The sequence below is a fragment of the Panthera leo genome, chromosome A1 (genome assembly GCF_018350215.1).
Source record: "Panthera leo isolate Ple1 chromosome A1, P.leo_Ple1_pat1.1, whole genome shotgun sequence".
NCBI lineage: Eukaryota > Metazoa > Chordata > Mammalia > Carnivora > Felidae > Panthera > Panthera leo.
In genome coordinates, this window is record NC_056679.1 from 102,156,976 (window position 1) to 102,169,968 (window position 12,993).

Genomic DNA, 12,993 nt, shown 5'->3' on the forward strand with positions numbered 1-12,993 from the left:
AACCACAGCATTGGGTGTCAGGAAAGCTATGAAGGAGCTGGTTTGTTCCCTTGGGTGAGAGAAAAAGAAAACATCCAAGGAGCACCTACTACGTGTGAGGTCAATTTTTAAAGTGTTAGTGATTTCAGTCCTCACAGCTCTCTGAAGTATATATTATTATCCCACTTATGGACAAAGAAACCAAGGCTCAGAGAGTAAAGTGACTTGCCCTGTGTCACACAGGAACTCGTTCCCAGGACTGCCAGTTGGCAAAGGCCATACCGCATACCCTAGCCCCAGGGAGCATGATATGGTGGGGTCCTTCTAGTCAGGGTGTTAGAACTATTTCACACAGGTGGAATTAAGAATTTTTTTAATGTTTATTTCCTTTTCAGAGAGACAGAGAGAGAGAGAGAGAGAGAGAGAGAGACAGAGCATGAGCAAGGGAGGGCTGAGAGAGAGGAAGACAGAATCCGAAGCAGGCTCCAGGCTCTGAGCTGTCAGCACAGAGCCCGACGCGGGGCTCGAACTCACGAACAGTGAGATCATGACCTGAGCCGACATCGGACGCTTAACCGACCGAGCCACCCAGGCACCCCTCACATAGATGGAATTCAGACTAAATTACAACCTTCTCAAAAAACAACTGTGTTGCTGAATATAGTGACTTTCGCATAAGTTAATGTAACTTTTAACTGACAGCTTAAACGAGGTAACAAATGCCTAAAATTTGAAAATAATTGTGATCTTGATTTAAGTTGTAGGTTTCTCATGGGGCGGGGGGGGGGGGGGGGGGGCGGGTAAGTGATGTTCATTTATCAGACTTGCCAAAACCTCACAGAAATCTGATACAACAGACGTGAATGTGTGAATCACCTGAAAGGACACTGGAACAACAAATTTTAATTCATGATGTTTAAAGCTCCTCCCCCATACTAGCATTAAATCATAAAAAAAGTTTCAGCCTGGTGAAAATTACAGAGCTGGAAAATGTTCAGACAATACTAATGGCCAGTAGTTATCAGATACCAAGTAGTAAGGGAAAGGCAAACCAATTGCCCAGTCTATTTAAGAAACATCTATTACTTAAATCTTTAAATTTATTTTGGTAAGTTAATATGCGTTTCACACTATGCTTTGTTCCACAAATGACTTGCAGAACTCATGGCTCACTTCTAGTAAATGTAGGATTTCTTGGGAGATCATTTGTGCACTCCTTTCATTCCCGTGTACATTTTTCCTTAACCTCATTTTTCTTATTTGAAAATAATGTTATTTTTATGGAGTGTATGCATCCTCTCTGTCACAATGGGAGGATAAAGAAGTAATTTTTATATGGATTATCTACCTGGGTGACACAGTAAAGAACACACAATAGCCAAATTTTCGGTAAATATTTTCTAGCCAATCAATCCTCAAAAGCCAAATTATTTACTATTAGTGACACAGTAAGAGGGTAGAAGCAGGCTTGGAAAATGGCAGGAACTAAGGCAGCTGTGAAGGACCAAGAGGCAGCAGGCATTGAAATGATCTTTTTTTTTTTTTTTTTAAGTTTATTTCTTTTAATTGTTTTAATGTTTATTTATTTTGGAGAGAGAGAAAGCAAGGGAGGGGCAGGGAGAGAGGGAGACACAGAATCCGAAGCAGGCTCCAGGCTCTGAGCTGTCAGCAAAGAGCCTGATGCGGGGCTCAAACTCACAAACCACAGATCATGACGTGAGCTGAAGTCGGAGACTTAACCACCTGAGCCACCCAGGTACCCCCTAAGTTTAATTATTTTGAGAGAGAGAGAGAGAGAGAGCACATGTATGTGTGGGTGTGCAAGCAGGAGGGGGGTGGGGAGAGAGAGGGGAAAAGAGAATCCCAAGCACGCTCCACACTGTCAGCATAGAGCCCAACATGAAGCTTCATCTCAAGCACCGTAAGATCACAACTTGAGCCCGCACCACGAGTCAGATGCTTAACCGACAGACCTACCCAGGAAGCCCTGAAATGATCTTTTCAACCAGAACACTTTGGCCATGCAAACAGACATTGGACACGGTCAGGCGGCTGTAGGATACCAGCCGCTACTGGAGAGTGTCCCCCCGGACACTGACACTATTGTTTGTATGAATTCGAAGCAGTCCTGTGCCTATAATTCACTCAAAACAGAATCCGGTTGGCTGACCAAAGCCACGTATTCACTTTCCAGTTGCCTTAGGGGGGAGAGGTGGGGAGCCCCTGCCCTGAGACAAGACTCCCGCTGGTGAACACCGTTGTCACCACGGTTTATTCTATCTGGGTGCTGTCAATGCCACATGAGTTAGTTGGTTAGCGTTTTGAATGTTACCATGGAATCCCAGCTCCCTCCGGCTGGATGCAGACTTCTGAATCCCATCAAGACTTACACGTGATGACATTGTCTCAAATAGGAAGACGCTGGGCAGCCAAAAAGTTGATAAATATTACTACAACACTTGAATGAGATCAGCCAAAGAGTCCTCTCATCTCGTATGTGTCTAAGCAGGATGGACAATTATAAACATTACTAGGGAAATATGATGTAATTTGGGGAATAAGAAACACACCTATCCCAGGGGCACGTGGGTGGCTCAGTTGGTTAAGCGTCCGACTTCGGCTCAGGTCATGATCTCACGGTTTGCGAGTTCGAGCCCCGCATCGGGCTCTGTGCTGACAGCGCAGAGCCTGGAGCCTGCTTCGCATTCTGCGTCTCCCTCTCTTTCTGCCCTTCCCCCACTCATGCTCTGTCTCTCTTTGTCTCTCAAAAATAAATAAATATTAAAAAATTAAAAAAAAAAAAAAGAAACACACCTACCCCAAATAGGAATCAAGGAGTTGGAGGCCCGTGGCTAAAAATCCTATCAAATAGTTAGTAACAGTAATCTCAAAGCTTGGACTAGATCTTTGTGTATTTGAAGGAGACGTCATTACAGTCGAAGTGGCTTAGCCACGGGCCATTTCTTATACCGGGAATGCCTTTAGTTTAACAATCTGAAAGGAAAGGAAGGGAAGAAAGAGAAATAATTTTGCTGTCCATAATTATGTGAAGTACAGGGGTGCCTGGGTGGCTCAGTCGGTTAAGCATACGACTTCGGCTCAGGTCATGATCTCGCGGTCCGTGAGTTCGAGCCCCGCGTCGGGCTCTGTGCTGACAGCTCAGAGCCTGGAGCCTGTTTCAGATTCTGTGTCTCCCTCTCTCTCTGACCCTCCCCCATTCATGCTCTGTCTCTCTCTGTCTCAAAAATAAATAAATGTTTAAAAAAATTTAAAAAAAATTATGTGAAGTACCAACTCCACAGTAGGAAAAATCACTTTCACTAAAGGAGTTCAGACTGCAGTGTCTATGGGAATTCACTTTTGCCCTTGGGAGTTCCAGGTATGTATATGTGTGTTGAGTTTAACTGCCCTAATGGTGCCTGGTGTAACAAGAGCAGAGGTATCTAAGCAAGAGTATCTTGGAAAGTTCTGTCTCTTGCAGAGAGCTCTCTTGAACTCTTGTCATTTACCAAGGTATCGTCAACAAATGCGCCCGTCATAAAAGGTTCCCATACAGGGACGTCACTGGCAGAAGTTTCCAGGAAACATAACTATCTCCAGTAACAATCGCTCTAATTGTGGGATGCCTAGGTGGCCCTGTGGGTTAAGCATTGGACTCTTGATTTCAGCCCAGGTCATAACTTCACACTTCATGAGTTTAAGTCCCACATTGGGGTGATGGCATGCAGCCTGCTTGGGATTCTCTCTTGCTGCCCCTCCTCTGCTCTCTCCCTGTCTCTCTCTCAAAAGAAATAAACTTTAAGAAAAAAATTGGTAAGCAACCATTCAAAGCCCTTCAGAACTCCCTTTTCCTTTGCCTTCCTCTATTGAGCAGGCTCGAGAACTGACATAATCACTTTCCCAGACTCCACCATAGCAAGGGGTGGCCATGAATCACAGCCTTGGCCAGTGTACCTGCAGAGCCCATGGGTGAATGTACCTTATCAAGTAAAATTTGTGCTCAATGACACCGTCTTTCTCTCACTCGTTTTCTTTGTTCCTGCCTGGAACAAGGACTTAATACCTTTAATTGCAGCAGGCAACTTGTATCTTTGGGAACAAAAGTCCCAAGCTGTGCTATGACAGAGTAGGAAGTTAGAAGTCTCATGCTCTGAATCTACGACCACTGACCCACTCCTGGGCTATTTACCCTCAGATGTCAAGTTCCATGAAGCATATATTGACCCTGATATGTTTTAGCTGCTGAATAGGGGACTTTGTTACTTGCAACGAAATGCAATCCTAACTGTGCAGTGTCTCTAACTTGGGTGATTCTGGTGACAGTCAGGTACCTGGCAATGCTCAAAAGCACTGTCTTTACAGATTCAATCATCTTGGTCTTACCATGAAAATGACACTCTAACTCATGCATTTAACAAATGCTGTGGGGTAAACTATAAAACACTTTCTTCTGGGGCACCTGGGTGGCTCAATCGGTTAAGGGTCCGACTATGGCTCAGGTCATGATCTCACAGTTTGTGGGTTCGAGCCCCACGTCAGGCTCTGTGCTGACCGCTCAGAGTCTGGAGTCTGCTTCAGATTCTGTGTGTCCCTCGCTCTCTGTCCCTCCCCCACGTGTGCTCACTCTCTCTCTCTCTTTCCCTCTCTCTCTCTCAAAAATAAGTATTTAAAAAATTTTGTTTAATAATTTATTGTCAAGTTGACTAACATACAGTGTATACAGTGTGCTCTTGGTTTGGGGGGGTAGATTCCCGTGATTCATCGCTTACATACAACACCCAGTGCTCATCCCAAGTACCCTCCTCAATGCCCATCACCCATTTTCCCCACCCCCATCAACCCTCAGTTTGTTCTCTGTATTTAAATGTGTCTTCCAGTTTGCCTCCCTCTCTGTTTGTAACTTATTTTTCCTTCCCTTCCCCTATGGTCTGTTAAGTTTCTCATATTCCACATATGGATAAAAACATGTATCTGTCTTTTTCTGACTTATTTCACTTATAAAAAAAATCTTAAAGCATTCTTCTGTAATGTGGAAGTAATTTGCATGTTTATGCTTCTTTTTCTTCCTAACCATTGGAACTGGTATTGTGACAGAATCCCAGATTCCAGTACTGTTATTTAATTGTTGTCATTGTTATTTTATTTTGTTTTATTTGCCTTGTTTTGAGCTGTCCCGAACTATAAACTGAAAAACAAGGATTAAGAGAATAAGAGATAATGTTTTCTTTCATTTTTTTGTATTTATACAAATTATTTTTAATTATACAAATTACACAATTACATGAAACACAGTGATAATAACTTTAGCTCCATTGATGGCGAACATTTTCCAAATTGTTTTTTTTTTCAAATTGTTTCTCTTCTTAAAGTGAATCATACTCTTAGATTCCAACATATTACTATAAATCAACAAGTTCATTCTTTTCATATTCTACCCTCTTAAAGCCTCTTTTTCTCCCTGAACTTGGTCAAAGTTATGATCAAAACTATTGCAGAAATCAGTTTTAACTTTAAAAACAGATTTTTCCCCCAATAGCAGGAAATGCAGAAAATATAAATTAAGTCCTGTCATTTGGGGAAAAATGAATACATTTTAGAAACATGTAAGTTTTTCAATTCCTACACTTCCAGTTTCTTTGAACAAAATGACTTCCCTTATAACACCTTGTAGAGTTTTAATGCCTCCTCCTGTGAAACATGCTTGCGGTGGCTTTTAAATGGGTGAAGTCTGTGGTCTTAGAACCACAAAACACTTTGGAGTGTTGGTCTCAAGACCTAAGGGCAGACTGGCCTCTCTGTCAGAAGGCTGCTGTTCAGTACTGAGTAATGGGATACTGTGAGAAAACGTTAAGGAAACGAATTGTCCTTGGCTTTCATTCTGGTTTTTTTAATGATATGATTATTTTAGAAGTTTGATTTCACAGAATGGTAAGAAGTCACAGTGTATCATGTGCCTAAATTCGTTACAACTTATAAACAAGCAAGGCCAGATCCAACATACAGCTAGAGTATTGGATATGTGTACTGGCATAGAAGTTGAACTCTCTTAGACACTCACTGCAAAGAAGACTGAAGCCTCTATTTGGAAGTTGAATTTGGCAGATACATCTGGTGACATTTACCATCAACAAAGGCCCATTGTTAAGTATTAAATTTAAATGGGTCATCCTGAATTTTTATCTCCAGCCGTGCTGATATAGAAGCTATTCATTGAATTAGTGCCTTATTTGTTTCGTTGAGGAAAAGAGAGAATGTGAAATAAATTCCACTTTATATCATAGTGTAGGATTCAGGTGGAATTTCCAAAGTTTGCCAAATTAACTCCACATTATTAATGTCTCCTTCACCTTCTAGAACACAGAGCTTTCTCACGCTTAGAACACGTGGACGCAACAAAGCAACACATCTACGCGGAAGACATCCTATGAATAGGACAGATGCACCTGATAGACCAAGGGCAACAAATATAGCTGCAAACCCTACTTAGGAATTTATTCCCAAAAATAACTCTTCAAATTCCAAAAATATATCTACTCTTAAATCTTCCAAGGTAGTTCACTTATAGAGATTCCATGAGAAAGAGATCCATTTTCCCAATTCTAAAACAGTAATGAGAAATGTCCAAATGTAGTTGGTATTGACTTTCTAGCTTCTCTACATACTTAGTATCCATAATCAAAAATAAATTAAGAAAGGTCTATCATACAAAAAAAAAAAAAAAGAGTATATTCCTAAGGACAAGAATGGTAATAAAACAAGAAAATATCAAGAACAGAGGCCCAGAAGCAAAATTCCTGGATCCAAATTTAGCTGTAGTACAACGGTTCTAAACTATAGTCAAGATCAAGAGCTTGAGCAACACGAGGGAACATAATTAAAATATGAATTCTCAGGCCCAACCCCAAACCCACTTAATTGGAAACTCTAGGGATGGTGACTAGCCATCTGTTTTAAGAAATTCTTCAGGTGCTTCTGGAGCTTGCTAAGGTTTAAGAAGCACTCACCAAGAACGGGCCAGCTATATGATTTGACCATGATAATAATTTTGGGCCTTTTTTTTCTCATTTATAAAACTGGGGGAAGGAGGTGGTGGATAACACTATCTCTCTCTTTCTCTCTCTCTCGAACAGTAAGTGGTCAATTAATTTTAGCTCTAGGTAAGTCATTAGAGATTTAAAGATAACGTGTTTTCATTTTAAATGCCTATTTTTAAGAGAGCACGCATGAGTGGGGCAGGGGGAGAGAGAGGGAGACAGAGGACCCAAAGTGGACCCTCCGTGCTGACAGCAGTGAGCCCAGGGTAGGGCGTGAACTCAGAAACCGTAAGATCATGACCTCAGCCAAAGGTGGACACTTAACTGTCTGAGCCACCCCGGACGCTCCAAAGATAACAATGTTTTCAAGTGATTACTTTGTGTAGTTTGGTGTGATAACATATTCCTTTTCTGTACACAAAGTGATTTCACATACGTTATGATTTTTTACCCTCATTTATGCCCCTAAGATGGGAGAGACAGGAATTATAGTCGTCTTTCCCCTTACACCCAGTAAATATGTATTAATTACCCAAGCCACCGTGTGCCCACCCCGGTGCTGGTGGCTGGAACAGAACGGAAACAAGATAAAGAAGGCCCTACCCTCCAAAAGCTAACATTCCGATTTGATTCAATTCAACCAATCAGACTGCATAAAATTTGTAACAGCAGTGAGAAGACTTATTGAAAATACAGATTCTTTGGCTACACCTCCTAAGAATTAGATTCATTTGTATTAAGCTAGAGCCCTGGAATCTAAAGTACTGATAACTTTCCCAGATGATGCCGACACATGTGGTCCAGGAAAAACATGGAAAAAAGCCAGCCAACCATATGGATCTATGTGTGTAAGAACAAATCCTTACAAAGAAGGATGAGTCTCATAACGGGGGAAACTCAGGATAATATGGAAGACCTTTCCTTGACCAAGGGATCTCAATTAGGCTGATCTCCAAGGACTATATTTCAGGCATTTAAGAACAAAGAAGAGAGAAAAACAAAGTGCTTTTTGGCATTGTTACTGAGGATTCCTGAGTTATGAAGCAGCCACCATCTTTAATGCTGCCAGCTGCTGTGACAAGAAGAAGAGAAAGTTCTGAGCACTTTGAACCAACAATTAAAGATATGGGTAGAGAGTAAAGCTTGCCCCTTCCTTTCACAAATCACTATCCGGAATTGGACACACGAGTCCTCTTACCTACACAGGGGCTAATAAAGGCAATCGTACCCACAGAACTAGAGAAAAATCAGGAAATCCATGAACAACAACAATCATCTTGAAATCATTTTAGCAATGATAAAACTGAACTTTAGCAATAAATAACTTCCTCAGAATAACACAGTCACTAAGTACCCCCAAGAAAGATTCATTCTCCAGTTTCTCCTATAGCATCGATTACAACCGAGACTAAAACTCCAGCCCATCTCCAAATACTCTCATAGGAGCCTGAATTAATTCAATGCATTTGTTTTTTGTGAACTCTGTTCCAGTTGCAGAGGGTTCCAAGATGAGTAAGACATCAATCCTTTCTCCAAAAGACTCATACTCTACTGGAAGCGACAGTCACAGCACAATGAATATAGGACACCTCAGACTATAAGTAACGGACCAGAGGGATGAATATATGAACTAAGTGACATCCAACCACAACTGGGGAAATTAATTCTGCAGGTGATTAAGCAAAGGGTTACAGAAGATGCCATGTTTGAGGTGAACCTGAAAGAATAATCAGAGTTTTGGGTTTTGGAAAGGAGAAGGTCACTCCAGGCAGAGCTGACAGAATGGACATACAGCTAAGGGCCTTATTTTAGGAATGGTGAGGAGCCCGGGCCAGTTTTTTTCCATAGGGTTCCTAAGGTCAGGAATCAGAAACTTTCTAAGGAGTACTTTGGAATGCAAGAGTGAAGGATGTAGAATGGTATGCCAAGGAATTTTTCCTTTTCTTTTCCCAAGATGAGATACTGTTTAGAATTAAGTAGCATAGAAATATTTGAGTTACAAAGAACACTGAGGGAATATGGAAAGAATGAGGCCAGAAAGAATTTAAAATGATGATTCAGGCTAGACCACATAATCACAGCAACGATGGGGCCTCTGGATATCTGGACCAGTAATGCTAAAATCCTAAAGTCATGATTGATCTTCTGATAAGGAAATTAGTATCAACCCAACTGGCCACAAACATGGTGGTAAAGGACATAAAAGGTCAATCCAACCACCAGGTGCACAAATGTTAGAGGACTAAGGTGATTAGACATGCAGATAAAGGAGGGCATGTAGGATGCTCTACAGTATCTGTGAGCCCATTAGAATGTTCCAAATAACCTCCATACTTCAGTATGTGAATTGGATAACATCCAGACTACGGGTCTTGAGAGATCTTTTGAACAAAAACCCATGATGTGACAAAAATGCAAGAGTAGAAATGGTTGTATAAGGACCCCACACAGATTTTAGCAGGCTCCGTTCTAAAATCCAGATCCAAGAGTAATTATATCATAAACTGGGTTTGCTTTATGTCAAGGTAAACACTCAAGTACTCTTTACAGCGATGGTTCTTTTTGCCTTTGACCTTCACCCATAAAGAGCTCCCTGTGACCAAAGACACTTTCCCTATTTGCTTCTGGAAAAAGTAGTTTATAGGATTCGCATGGGAGCCTCACTTTCCTGTGAGTACATGTACAGAAGAATGCACTTGTACTGAAAAGTTCAAAGACAGAGTTTTGATGAGTGATGATAAACAAAATCCTTAATATTTGCTTATACTTTCACCTATTGATTGTCCTGTAATGGATTATCCAATGTTCGTATTATCCATGCTCTCTGTATCTGTTTTTTAAAAGGAGGTTTCAGCAGAGAGGAAAAGAGAAACATTTTTTTTTACAGTCAATTATTCAATTTATTAGCAGTTGTCATATATGCCAGGATCCTGGTATATAACTCATGTCTAAAGTCTTCATTTATTTTTTAAAAAAAATTTTTTTAATGTTTATTTTTGAGACAGAGAGAGACAGAGTATGAACGGGGGAGGGGCAGAGAGAGAGGGAGACACAGAATCTGAAACAGGCTCCAGGCTCTGAGCCATCAGCACAGAGCCTGACGCGGGGCTCAAACTCACAGACCGTGAGATCATGACCTGAGCCGAAGTCGGACGCTTAACCGACTGAGCCACCCAGGCGCCCCTGAAGTCTTCATTTAAAGAAATCTAATAGCAGGGGTGGCTCAGGTGGTTAAGTATCCAACTCTTGACTTTGGCTCAGGTCATGATCTCATGGTTTGTGAAACTGAGTCCCATGTCAGGTTCGGTACTGAGCAGGAAGCCTGCTTAGGATTCTTTCTCTCCGGCTCTCTGCCCCTCCCCTCATCATTTTCTCTCACAAAATAAATAAATTAAAACAAATAATCTAATGGCAACTATGGCATCTGTATGCTTCCTCTTGTTCACTGCAATGGGAGACCAAAGTATAAAAATGGATTTTGATAAAAAATATGAGCAATTTGATACTTTTCTTAAAATACCGATAGGCCGTTAAGCTAGCATCGTATGGCACCAGTAACTAGAGTAAATGTTAAAATTCAACATGGAAACGTGTCTAACCCATCCAACGACCAATACATTTAAATAGTACGGGTTAACACCTGTTGGTAGTAAACTCTAACAGAAGAATCTTCCTTATCACACTAGTCTCTTTTCATAGGCAATTTTAGCCACACCACAGCAAGAATTATCACCTATTTATACTTGACTTAAAGTTTTATGCCTCTTTCAAACTTCAGACGTGATCTGCTTTTTGTGAGGAAAATCAGACTAGATCTAGAATTTAAATCTAAATTAAGGGACACTGCTACCAGCCCTAAGTTCTACAACGACACCTCAGTTTCTTCCAAATGACTGGCTCTTTTCCATTAGGTAAAATCATTACTACCTCTGAAAAATGCTTGAGGTAAAGCAAGGAAAGACAAAGGGTTGTGTAAGTCAAGTTGAGAGTAGAAGTCTAATAAAAGCTCAGTAGGGAAGGCCAGGATGGGCTTGTACATTAACACACTTCCAAAGAGCTATTTGAAAGGGGAGCTGATATGCATTTGAAAGCATCTAAATTACTGGTCAAATCGTAAGGTTTTTGTCGATTGGAAAATTTTTATCAGCCCAGCAGGTCATATGATGCATAGTTCTGTGTGTTATTGGGACTAACACGCTTCATTATTTTCCAACTGCCCCCTTGGCAACTCTACTTGGATACTCCAGAGCTAGCTATCCATCACATACAAAACCAAAGTCTCGATCTTTCTTTGAAAGCCTATTTTTGCTTTTCTATTGTATCCCATAAAGAAACCATAGTTATAGCTAATCAACCAGAAATCTGAGCACTTTGCCCTGAGATCACACTCTCCTTCCTCCCCTTATTCAATCCATGACCCAGCCCCACCAATATACGTGCCTCCTTCCCAGCTTAGGCTTGAAATTCTCCCGGTACTGTCCCATTGCTGTTACCAGGCCAGTATAGACTCTGAAAGATCTCAACACTGCCTACTGCTCAGGCCTTATCTTTACCCACTCTATTTGAGACCCGTATTCCACATGGCTTCCTTTTAGTTCTTTCAATATGCCACAGTACTTCCCTCCATGGTTTTTCCACACATGCGTTTGGAATACTTCTATCGAAAGATGGATCTTGCAACACCTAGAAGGAACCTCCAGCTCAGATATTTATGGACACAGCATCATTAATTAACAGCGATTAGACTGTATCTTGAAAAGAGAGCTAGCTGCATCAGTTTAACAGACAGGCAATATAAGCATGAACATAATATACAGCTGTCTAGGGCACAATCACCAATGACACGCAGTAAACTTCCATCCACCAGAAGTGTTACTAGTGGTGGTTTGGAGATCGTGCACTTTTACATTTTATACCAAAAAATTTTAAAGGTGCAGTTTGTCATCCTATTTGCAAACACATTAAAAGTGGTTTAGCCTGCACAGAATATGAAGCCTGAGGGGAATCTGATACAAAACAACAGTGTCATTAGTTCCTGAACAACTGAAGGCGAAAGGAAAAGCAAAGAAGACGCACGGGGCTCTGAAGCTGTGAAGTTTTGGAAGTGGACGACTTCCAGGACATTATGTGTTTCTGTTTTTCCCTTCATCTGCTAACTCTCTAAGAGATCTTGATCTCACCAGGGTGACTCTGCCAACCTGAATACTTTTCAGGGATGTAACTTCTTGAATAGAAGTTATAGCTGAAGGAGCTGGGATACCTTTTCCAAATGTAAGAGCATGCTTTCAAAAACAAGTAACGAAACACAAATATACAGATGTGATATTAAGACTATGAGGAAGGGGCACCTGGGTGGCTCAGTCAGTTGAGCACCCAGCTCTTGGTTTCCACTCAGGTCATGATCCCAAGGTCATGGGATCGAGACCTGCATCGGGCTCTGTGCTGACAGCACAAAGCCTGTTTGGGATTCTCTCTCTCAAAATAAATAAACATTAAAAAAAGAGAGAGACTATGATGAAGAAAATATTACATGAAACAATGAAATATACCACTGAAAGCTCCCATCAAAAGGCAATCTAAAGGATGGAGTCTCTCTTTATATGCTGGCTTCTCCACAAATGTCAACCAAATGATACTGGCCCCTGTCCCCAAAAGCCCTGTCCCTCAATCTCTCCACTGTCCAGTCTTACTCCCCCTCTCCCCCTCATATTAAGACCAAGCTAAGTATCTTCTCTGGTTGCCAAGAGACTTTGGTAACACTTTCTCATTATGGAAAAGACTCTTCCTGCTTTGACTACGGACTATAGGACTTCTTCCGATTCATCCACTTATCATCAGATTCTGGCCCACACCATTTGCTTTCCATGTACACACTTCGCATTGGGAAGACTTTGATGACAAAGAATCCCCAGTCTCTCCAGGGGCAGTTGTTCTAAACTGACTCAAGGCCATGGTCTCAGGGACTATGCTTTTTAAGTTA